The sequence below is a fragment of the Camellia sinensis genome, chromosome 14, assembly GCF_055761805.1.
Source record: "Camellia sinensis isolate YWXY chromosome 14, ASM5576180v1, whole genome shotgun sequence".
Lineage (NCBI taxonomy): Eukaryota > Viridiplantae > Streptophyta > Magnoliopsida > Ericales > Theaceae > Camellia > Camellia sinensis.
In genome coordinates this window covers 23,371,944-23,383,647 of record NC_138974.1, presented here as the reverse complement: position 1 = coordinate 23,383,647, position 11,704 = coordinate 23,371,944, and the positions used below count along the sequence as shown (strand labels likewise).

Below are 11,704 nucleotides of genomic sequence, written 5' to 3'. Positions count from 1 at the left end.
GCTAGCCACTGAACAGCCTTGTCGGCCACCTGCCGGCCATCGATGGCAGTTTGGGACAAATTTGTCTTTTCATTCTCGAGTATTTAAGTACAAGCCACTAGGGCTCATTTCCTCACACCCACATGTCCAAAAATGTTCTCCCTCTTTTTCTCTAGGTGCTCTTTCTCTCTAGACTTGTGCTTTCTACACGTTTTCCAATGCCCTACGCAAACTTTATTTGTTAAACCCTCTTGATTCTCTTCACTTCGAACCGATTAGAATTTGATTTCGATGTTTTTTTCTTTATTTTCACCCTTCTAGGCTTATTCCCCTCGAGTTTCTCTTGGGTTTGGAGCACTTTTTCCTTTTTTGACTTTCTCTTCCATTTTCTCTTTCCTAGGGTTGACTTTTTTAAGCTTACCATCTTTTCTCCATTTTTCTTCACTTTTCACCCACTTTTCACCTATTTTTCAAATGGCAGATGATTCACCAGATGACGGGGCTCCTCTAGAGATTCTCCCTGTATTTTCACCTATTTTAGAGGCAGAGGAGCCGGTCGTCGCCGAGGCTGGTGAAGCGGTTGGAGGTATTGAGGCGGACCTCGACACAGAGTTTGAGCCTGAGGTTGAGCGAGAGCCATTACCGTTGAGGATGCGCCCTTTTGATCCAGTGAGGTACCATTCCTGAACACACATCTTGCCAGCGACTTCATTCTCGGCTGTAGACGTGTCCGAACGTCACAGATCCGCATGCAAAGGCATGAAATCGCTTTGTTCTTAAGCTACTACAGTTTGGACTCAATGTCACGGTTCTGAATCTAATCTCGCAAAGTGCAATGCAAGATCGATGAATCACCAAAGAGTCCAAATCCGGAAAATCGTTTTGGAAAACTAATTTTTATAAAGAAGTGCCAAACATGGACTGCTTTGCCAGTTACAGAGTCACCACCTAAATGTTTTATTTTTCGAAATTTAGGAAACCCGGACTCGTGCCTAAGGCCACGTGTCCGTCATCACCAAAGTTGCCTCGGCTCGGGAACTTGGGTATGAGAGGGGAAGGTCATGCAATGAGCACCCTCGCTCGCCCGATCTAAAGATCGGCCTTTACTAACATGATATTTTATTTTTGAAAGCACATGTGTTCTTATTCCGGTTATTAATCTATCATTACTAGGTGATGCGCACAACATACAAGTATAGACTAAATCGCCTAAGTTGGAACAAAACATCTCATGTTTGTTTGTTTGAAAATGGTTTGAAGGTGCTACTTGCAGGTAGGCTAAGACGTGGATTTGCCACCCTCGAGTGGGCTTAGAAAACAACATGATTTGCCACTCTCAAGTGGGCTTAAAACGCACATTTTGATGAATTGTTGCAATTCAAGCAATCCAACCTTCATCCACAGGCATTCATGCAATTAAACACTTAAGTATATAGCCTCATGGCAAGCATGCCATCATGGCAACACTCACACTCATGCAAGGATGCTAAAGCATAAACACTCACAGTGTACTTCGAGCCAAAACAGAGAACTAGTTAGAAATATGCATGATCCTAGCTATGTCAACAATGCCTAATGCAACGCATGCAAAATGCAACTAGAAATAGGCTCGGCTATTCTAAGATGGCATATGAGATGCAACTTGATAACATGCTGTTGAACACGTATTCAAGTAAATGAATTGAAATACAATGCGGTTTGTATGATGCTCCGAGCCCGGTGCATGCAAGACAGATGAATGATGCACGCATGTGAAGCATAAGGATGCTAATTGAAATATGCCTTAAAACTAACCATCAAAAGCTGATAAGTAAAAGGGAGAAAGACGTGGGGTTGGAAGACATTCACACACTCACGCACACTTATTACAAAATTCACCCTCTCGACGGAGGGTCCAAATGAGTACAGTAAGCTAGTTACGCTAAGCTAAGCAAGTAATCTAATTATCTAATTAGACTAATTATTACATAATCAAATTGAATAACTAGCTAACACTAAGCTAATTATTACAACACGTTAACTAATTAACAAATTAGCTAGTTTAATTAAAAATTCAAAAGCTAATTAATCAAGTAAAGCTAATTACAAATTACAAAGCCTCGGCTCAGTTCTAAGAGTTCGAAGATGCATGCTCGATCGCCTCGCTCGGAAATCCATTACCATGCCTCATGTTGCCTCTTTTTGCATTGTTTTAGACTTCTGAAAATTGTGCCAATCTCCAAAACACTTCTGATTCACCTCATGGACATGCTGAGAGGTCATTGGCCAAGAGGTATGGCCATCGGCCAAAGGATAAAGGTCATCGACCAATTTTGAGGCTATCGGCCAATTATTGATAGCCGATCGGCACACTAGATAGCCGATCGGCCATCTCTTCCTGCAAACTCTCCTTTTTGCTGCAACAGAGCACAAACAGAGGCATAGCAATGTATTTGCAAGAAAATATGTGTGCAACTACACCCCTTATCATGTCTAAGGCTCAAAGGTGTGTAGTGCTCGGCTCTGAAGCCATCAATCACGCATTTCGATGCATGATGACCAAAGAGGCCGATTTGCACAAATCAATGCCTGATGAATGCACAAAAACACATAATTGCCTTAACCTCTATCATGCATGATCAAGAGGGTCGGCGACCGAGAATTGAGGCACGTTTCATCATTTCAAGTATGAAGCATCCTTCGTTTTTCGTGTTTGGCTTAACACTCAAACCAAACACAATGCAATGCATGCACAACTTAACAAAGCTAATGGCATGCAAACAATGTAATGCAACATGAGCATGCAAGCACCATGCAATGCAACTCAAGCATGCAACAACAATACAATGGAACAAGCACGCAACAACATGCTACAACATGCAAATTATAATGTCATGCAACAATATGCAAACAACAATGCAATGGCAATGGACCATGTAATGCAACACCTAGTGGACTTAAACCGCATATGGACAGACCTAAGAGGTTCCAAAACAGTGGCCAAAAAGGATGAAACAATGACATAAAAATAAGAAAATGCATGCACATGCATTGGCCTATCAATTAAGCATAAGAACACAACTCTCGAAGATGCTCAAAGAGTGACAAATGTGGAAGTGTAATAACACTATAAACTCTGAAATCATGCATGGAATGATGCCAAATCAACCAAACAATACAAGTATGGCATGCAAGAGGGCTCAAAGCTTGAAACTAGCATAGACACTTGCACTATAACTATGCAATACATGAAGCATATGGCCAAGGCTACCCAAAACAGTCCTAGAGCATACCAAAATGATGCTAAAACATGCATGGAGCAAAGCCAAAACAAGCTAACATGAAGGGCATAAGGCATGAAGTATGCAAGGCCAACAAAAGGGATTGCACTACACCCAACAAAACCAATCATGAGATGGCTTCACCAACAAAAATCAGAGCTATGTTATGGCAAAACAAGACCAAAAATACACTGAAATGATAGCCCAAAGGCCTAAGCATGGTGGCATGCACAATGACCCATTCTTAAGGCATGAAACACCAACCCTTCAAAGCATTGAAAGAGTGACAAATGCAAGCGTATGACCACACTACATGTACTGAAATCATATTTCAAATGATGCCAAATCATGAAAGTAGTCCAAGTAATGCATGCTAGTGGCTTGGAAACTCAAAGCTAACAAGCTAGAATGCACTATGGCTATACAAAGCATGGCGTGCATGACCAAAACAACACAAATAAGAGTTTAAGCATGGTAAAACAAGGCTAAAAGCTTCTTAGAGTTGAGCCAAAACATGCAAGAATGATGGTCCAAACACATGATGCATGTTATGCTAGCATGCAGGATTGCACTACAAGTATGTGAAGCATGCAAGATGCTATCAAACCAACCTAAAGCGGAGTTGAGGCATGCTAAAATAACACCGAAAACTTGCTGAAATGGAACCAAAACATGCTAGACAAACATGCTACTTTGATGAGCCATCTATACAAAGCATACAAGACACAAGGAGAAGGGATGACCCTCTCCTATTTAAGACCTCAAAATACACTTTCCACCACTGAAATTCCTTTGGAATTCATTGGTAGAAAGGTCATGCAAAGATATAAACAAGAGCCTAAAGGGGTGGCCCAAAACAAGGCAAAACAAGGAATTCAAGGGGGTAGATCACCCCCAACACCAACAAGACCTTAAACAATCATTTCAAACAGATGAAAATAAAGCTTTTTACAGTTAAGAGTTAAGCCAAAATAAGCATGCAAATAAGGCCAAGTAAGCAATGAAGACAAAGCTTAAAAGAGAGTTAGAGACTCACCCTTGTAGAACACCTTCAAAGAGGCAACTCCAGCAACTTTCTGAGCCAAAAACCAAACTTTGAGTTCAAATAAAAACCTCAAATACCTCAGCAACAAGAGTATGGTGTTCTAGTAGGTGCTTTAGTGCAATAGTGTGAAGGAATTACACTTTTGAGCACAAAAAAGTCCAAATATATATATATATATATATAGAGAGAGAGAGAGAGAGGAAATATAGAGAGATATATAACTTCTATCTCAATTTTTCAAAACCTCTGGAAAGGGAGAGGGGTCTCCCTTCTTATAGAAATTCCATTCCTAAGCTTGTTAAGCAAGCTAAGGACTTGAATCAATCCCTCCATACACGTGTATGGAGGATGAAAACTGTGCTCACGAGCTGTCATAGCTGGCATGGAAATATCTAAAAAAGTAGATAGAAAGGTCTCGACCAGAAAATATGGCCGATCGACCAAAAAGAGTGCCGATCGGCCACCACTTATGGCCGATGGCAAGGAAACAAGGCTGACAAGCATAAGGCTTGGCCGATGGGTTGTAGGGATGGCCAATAAGCCACCCTATTCCTTTAGAAACAAAACCACAAGTCCTTGGTCCACAATCAAGCACAAAACAGACAAGTTGAGAGATCCTAAGGCAAGGCGCGCGGCCGAGACCTTCAGGAACTCAAAACGAACACGAGCATGGATGATCATCGAGTGTTCAAACGATGACATCCAAGTCTTGAGGACAGTCAAAAATGGGGTGTCTACAGTTGCCCCTCTTTGACAGAACTCGAAAGTCATAAGATAACGGGAGTGAATGTAAAAGCCCAGAGACGACCCATTTTTGACAAGGCCGAAGACTTAGACAAGCATACAAGATAACAAAGAGATGCGCCCGCAGGCAAGGGCAAGATGCAAATGACATGCACGATGTCGAACATAACTTATGATCATGCAAAGAGAGCTGTAATGAAGCATTCATGCAAAACAAATACAACAATTTAAGCAAGCGAATAAGAAAGAATAGTCCCACACCTTCCAACAGAAAGGATGTAAGAAAATTATGCAATTCTCACTGCGTCTCACGCGGAGAAGACTAAAAGTGTCTACCGAGGATACCCGGAGTCTCAAACACAACATCTCTCAGTGTATCACACGCAGGAGATGAAAGGACTGTGCAAGAAAGCGTAGTCATCCAAACGCGTACCAAACGCGAGAGGAGAGAGATACGTCCAAACGCATGCCAAACGTGAGTGGAGAAGGGTAGCAGTCAAACTGAACCGGGACTTCTCTCGAATGAACCGTACATATAATATCGTCTGGTTTCTCTAACTTCAATGAACCGTACATACAATATCGTGCCTGCAAAAGAAAGAAATTCAACAGGTACAATATAGTAGAAACACATGTTCAATCGTTAGATCAAGATATTATTTCAATATGAGTTAAACGCATGCATATACGATGCGAGTGAGAAGGTGCATAGCAATGCAAGTGAAAAGATGCATGACAATGCAACTAGAACGAGCATAACAATGCAAGTAAAAACATGAGCGGCAACGCAAGCAAGGGGTGTATAACAATGCAAGTAAAGCATGCACGATAACGCAAGCAATGTGCATAACAATGCGAGGAAAAGCAGGCGCGACAACGCAAGCAATGTGCATAACAATGCAAGGAAAAGCATGCGCGACAACGCAAGCAATGTGCATAACAATGCAAGGAAAATGTGCGCGACAATGCAAACAAAACATGCGTGACAACGCATATAGTGTGTGCATAACAATGCGAGTGGGATGTGCATGACAATGCAAACAAAACGTGCGTGACAATGCATATAGTGTGTGCATAGCAATGCGAGTGAGATGTGCATGACAATGCAAACAAAATGTGCACGACAACGCATATAGTGTGTGCATAACAATGCAACAACAAAGAGAGACACATGTTCAACGTAAGCATGGTAAAGGCATGTTATTCGTGATGTTGAGATGCAACTTCAAAACAAGATGAGGCATGCTCAATGCAAGAGCGAAAAGACGTATAACAAACGCGTGTCTTACAAATATGACAAAACACTCGTAAGGCAAAGATATTCAATAGCAATTCTCGAGCAATTCTCAAATCTTGCAATATACAAAAGGATACGAAAAAAAGGATACACCTCGTGTGTATCGAGTGCCACACACGGAAGACACGGTTCGAGGCCACCACGAAGGCCGCTTAAGCTTCATAAGTGTATTTTCTTGCACTTTCTTGAAAGATGAGGGTACCAATCAATAGAATTGACCCAAACAAGGGCATTGGAGGTGCATCGACCACAAGGGGGAGCCATCGGCCATCCATCGGCCATCAAAAGAGATTATTGGCCAACAATTTAGCCGATCGGCTAACAATTTGGCCGATCGGCCAAAAGTGGCAGATTCGGGGAAATTTTGTCCATTTGCTTTGGATCTTTAAATATAGGGCTCCAAACCCTACTTCCTCACTTCTCCTTAGCCGGAATTCATTCTCCTCCTCCTCTAGGGAATTTTTCTCCCTTCGATCCGTGCTTTTCTCCCGCTTTCAAGCCTCCCGCAACTTTCGATTCGCGAAACCCTCTTCGTTCCAAACATTTTGAACTGAACGAAACGTGATTTCGGTGCCACATTCTTGATTTCCACCACTTGGGGTTTGTTTCCCCCAAGTTAGCCTTGGTTTCTATGCCTTCTTTCGCACTTCGACCTTTTCTTCAATTTTTCACCCATCGGGGTTGACTTCCGGTTGACTTTTTGCATTTTTACCCACTTTCCATATCTTTGACCATTTTTGCACTCTTCTCGAGATGGCGGACGATATTCCATGGGGTGGGACTCCTCCAGAGATAGACACGGATCCCGAGCTCGAGCTCTTACCTCTCAGTGTTCGACTTTTCGACCCGGCGACATACCGTCCTGCGATACATGTACTGCCTCCCGATAACATCCGCCAATTTAGGAGCTACGCGCGAGGTGCGCCATTGGAGCTCCTAGGGGTGGGCGTGGGTCGGTTGCGGCCACGGAACCTCCAATCCGCCATCCGTCCGCCAGATTGGCGGATTGGAGAAAATCAATCCGCATCCGTCCGCCAATCCGGCGGATGCAGATTGAGCAGATTGGCGGTTTGGCGGATGGATGCGAATTGGTTTGGCAGTTTAAGATTTTATAAATTTTCAACATAATTCAACTTGTGCACTCCCTTAAAAAAAAAAAAAGTATTACAGTCAACGACTTAAAAAACTATTACAATCACTGTATGTCTCATCCAAAAAAAGAAAGTTTGAAACTTTAGAATATCACAATCACTGCATGGCTCATCCATATATTACAATAACAACATGATTTATCTACATAAAGTATTACAATATGTGATTCTTAAAATATAATAACAATTCAAACAATCAAAACCATGAACAGGGCAGTAGTAGAGATTGTATGTCTCTGTATTGTTACATCTATATATGTTTTTGAAAATAAAAACCAACCAGCATATATCATATTTTCTATTTATTATTTTTAGAGTTAAATTTAAAAATCAAAAAATATAGATAAACAATACGTTTATTTTTTTCAATTAAAAAAATATATTCAAGTTGAAAACTTTTTTTCAACTGAATATTTAAACTATTTTTCAATTGAAAACACAAACAAAATATTTAAACAAATTGAAAACATAAAGTCTTATAAATTATTAGGGGTGTTCACGGTTTGACGGTTCGGTTGTGGCCAAAGGAATCTCAAATCCGCCATCTGTTCGCCAAATTGGCGGATTGGAGAAAATCGATCCGCAACCGTCCACTCGTCATAACGCATCCGTCCAAAATGTGGCGGATCGGTTCGGTTCGGTCAGTTTTGATGGATCGGTATATCCGCTGCTCACCCCCAGCTCCTGCTACGTGAGCCGGAGTTGCACCTTTCTTACGGCGCCGCTGAGGTATACTCTTCTTCTTTACTTTCTGCAATGTAGATCATATACCTTGAATAGCCGATACTGCCCTTTAGCTGATCATCATAAACACACTTGTAGATCACATGCTTAGTTCACCCTAAGCACGTTCATACACGATATCTGTGTAAACTCGAACACAAGCACACACACTGCATTTTCATCAATTCTGAACATATTCAAACACTGTATTTCTGACACTGCTTTGCATCTGTTTGTCTTGAACACGGGGAGATTCCCATGCCTTCCGGGGGTATGGGAATACCATCGCCCGGGGTTGGTACATGGAGCTGCCTGATGAGGTCCGCCAGGTTGTTGACAAGGCCGGCTTCGGCATTTCTGTATGGGACTCTCGCGCCCCACTGTGAGTAGGCCCCTTCTAGGCGCGCTGGTGGAGAGGTGGTGGGACACCACCGATTCCTTCCACCTTTCCTCAGCGGGGGAGATGACGATGACTCCTTTCGACTTCTCCATGCTCACTGGCATCGGAGTAGGAGATGATCCGATCCCTTTTGATACTGATATGGGCTAGTGGGATGCTGCCTAGATGTTCTTGCTTGGCGCTCGCTCGCCTTTCTCCCGGCCAGGGTTCGTGAGGTATTCCTGGTTCGAGGACCAGTTCAGAGTGCAGGCGCCGACGACTCGCGAGGAGGTCGAGTAGTATGCCCGAGGGTTAATTATGTTCTTGTTGGGCACCACCCTCTTCGTCGACCGGGCGAACACAGTTGGCCTCTATCTGTTAAGCGCGCTGGTGGACGTGACTAGGATCCAACGCTATGATTGGGATGGCGCAGGCCTGGTCACACTTTACGGGTACATGAGCTCATCATCTCGCCGTAGTGGACATCTGCGAGGAGGCTACTGGCGAGCCTGGGAGGTACACCTTCCCTTTCTGTTTTACAGTTTTACCTTACACTATCTGTACACCACGCACACTGCATACACGTAATTTGCTTTACACTGGCTGTACACTGCACAATACACTGCACACCATTCTCTGGTTTCTGCTTTATCTGCATACTGCCTTACTGATAAGCATACTCGTTCTTATCCTGTTACACTCTGTAGTTGTGGGTGTATGCCTATTTTCCGAGGCTTGCTCCAAAGCTGGAGGTGGAGATGCCCCTCACTGTCCCGTATTCTCATCGATAGGATTTGAGGTGCGAGCGGAGACCACAACAGTCTTTCCTGTTCTTCTGCAGATATTTCGACACCATTACCGCAGCAGAGGTATTTCAAACATTACAGTTTATTTAAGCTTCGCTTTACATTGTACTTTTAACAACAGATAACAAACTGTATATCCTGTCATTTGCAGATCACTTGGCAGCCTTGGGCCACGTTGCCGGATGGAGTGAGAGACCAGTACATGGGTGCTCGGGAGACTGCCAGGTTCTGGGTTTTGCTGGAGGGTCCGGTCTGCCGGGCTTGGTATTTGGGTGAGCACTTCTTGTGGCAGACCTTTGGTTTACCTGAGCAGATAGTTCCGAGGCCACCTCCCACCCATATGAGGCATACAGAGAGGTACACCCTGCAGAAGATGACCGATTTCACGATCGGTTGGGACGTTGACTTTTTTTGAGATGAGGGCGACTACACCGTTTTCATCGAGACTCATCTTATGCGACCACTGACTAGTGCTCGTCGAGTCGAGAGGGAAAGGCCTGTAGCCCCTGTGGGAGGAGTGGGAGCACCGAGGGCGACTCAGGCCCGCTACAGGAGCGGGTCCCGGAGGGGACGAGGAGCGGAGTGGCCAAAGCTGCCCACCACCATGACATGTCGAGGACAGGGTGGGGAGATTTATCAGATACCCATCACTCATTCTCTGGCTGATCATGAGCTCGTTGGAGTTCGCGGCTCGACCCCGGTATGTGTTATACTCTTCACTCTGTATAGTCATTTCATTTCATTTGACATCCCGCAGAATACTAATTACTTCAACACTTTTGCAGGCTTCTATTGAGTATACTGGACACGTTCTGGAGTTGACGGCCTCAGTGATGGGGATGCTGCAGAGGAGCATGAACCTGTTGAGTATCTATAGTATCCCGATGAGTTCTTTTAACCTCAATTCCAAAACTTTGCATAATCTGTTCCATACTGATCTGATGCATTACATTATCAATACGACACTTGATACACTGCACTCACATACCACTCACGGCACTGATACACTGCACTTACGTATCATTCACGGCACTGATACACTACACTCACATACTGTATTCGATACGATACTCGATTTCGCCTAGCGTAACTAATGCATTTGCCTGTTGTTCTTTCCAGTCCCCATTCCAGATACCGGCCATAAGGGGTGCTTCAGTAGGACCTTCAGTACTTGCCTGAGGAGCGGGGAGAGCAGGACGAGGGATCTCAGTACGCAGCCGCAGTAGAGCCGGGCATACTCACTCTGGGAGTAGCTCATGGGTGCCTGTCCCAGATGATGACGAGTCTGATGCAGAGGCAGAGTCGTCTCAAGATGAGGCTAGGGATGGTTCCGGTTCAGGCTCAGACAGCGGAGCTAACGGTGGCGATCCTGGACCTTCATCCAGGAAAAGGACGAGGACGGACTCCCGCACTTAAGGCGACTGACGCCGATCCAGATGTTGCTCTTTTATCTTTTTTTGCTTTATTTTTCTTTTTACTAGTAGTTTTTGCACTTTGTACTGCGTCAGGCAGATTTTATGTTCTTCAAAACTATGTACTTTTGCAAAAGAAAACATGATGGAATGAAATAGCTCTTTTTGTTAAAAAAGTGTTACATTTGTACATTCTAAGCATCGCATCGCATCACATCACATTACATAACAATGTAAATGAGATTGAACTTTGTTTTGAAAACTAAACACTCAAATTGCATTAATCAAGTAGTGAACCGACTGACAACAAAACAACTCAATAAGCAAAACAAGGACTAAAGAACACGAAATACAACTCGATAAACCAAAGTATAAAAACTCGATAAACAAATTGAAGTAGCATAAACGTGACTTCGGAAAATCATCACTGAAAGGCATTTGAAGTGGAACAAGTCACAAGTTCTCAACATCTCCAACACATGGATAGCCTAGAGAACAAAAAGGAAGGCCATCGGCTAAGGTGAGAGGCCATCGGCCACAAGAAATGACCATCGGCCATAATTACTAGCCGATCGGCTAACAAGATGGTCGGTCGGCACTATTTTCGGCCAATTAGCCAAAAATGGCAAGAACCTCCATAATACTGCCACCTGTCTTCCACTCAACACCTTATCTTCTACAAAAGCCCCAACTTCGTAGTTTCTCCATTTCAGCTCAGTTTTTGCACCAAATGGAAGCATTTCTTGTCCAAAATCTCACAAATTGGATTGCCAACTTAGATGGCTTGGAAAAGCTGGATTTTCGGGGCTTTGGCATAAATGCACCATTCACGTTGAGTCGCACCCCGCTGCATTTTCCGTTCCTTTATGCCGCGGAAAGGTTTTGGAATCCAGTAACACACGTCTTTA

General features: G+C 43.5%; 1 long non-coding RNA gene across 1 annotated transcript; it reads left to right on the top strand.

Moving 5' to 3' along the window:
- The first annotated feature begins 9,293 nt into the window (after positions 1 to 9,293).
- LOC114279653 (uncharacterized) lies at positions 9,294 to 10,886 on the top strand. The gene is made up of 3 exons (XR_014351181.1): positions 9,294 to 9,447; positions 9,536 to 10,084; positions 10,170 to 10,886. It is a non-coding gene; the product is annotated as an uncharacterized LOC114279653 (long non-coding RNA).
- The last annotated feature ends 818 nt before the right edge of the window (positions 10,887 to 11,704 follow it).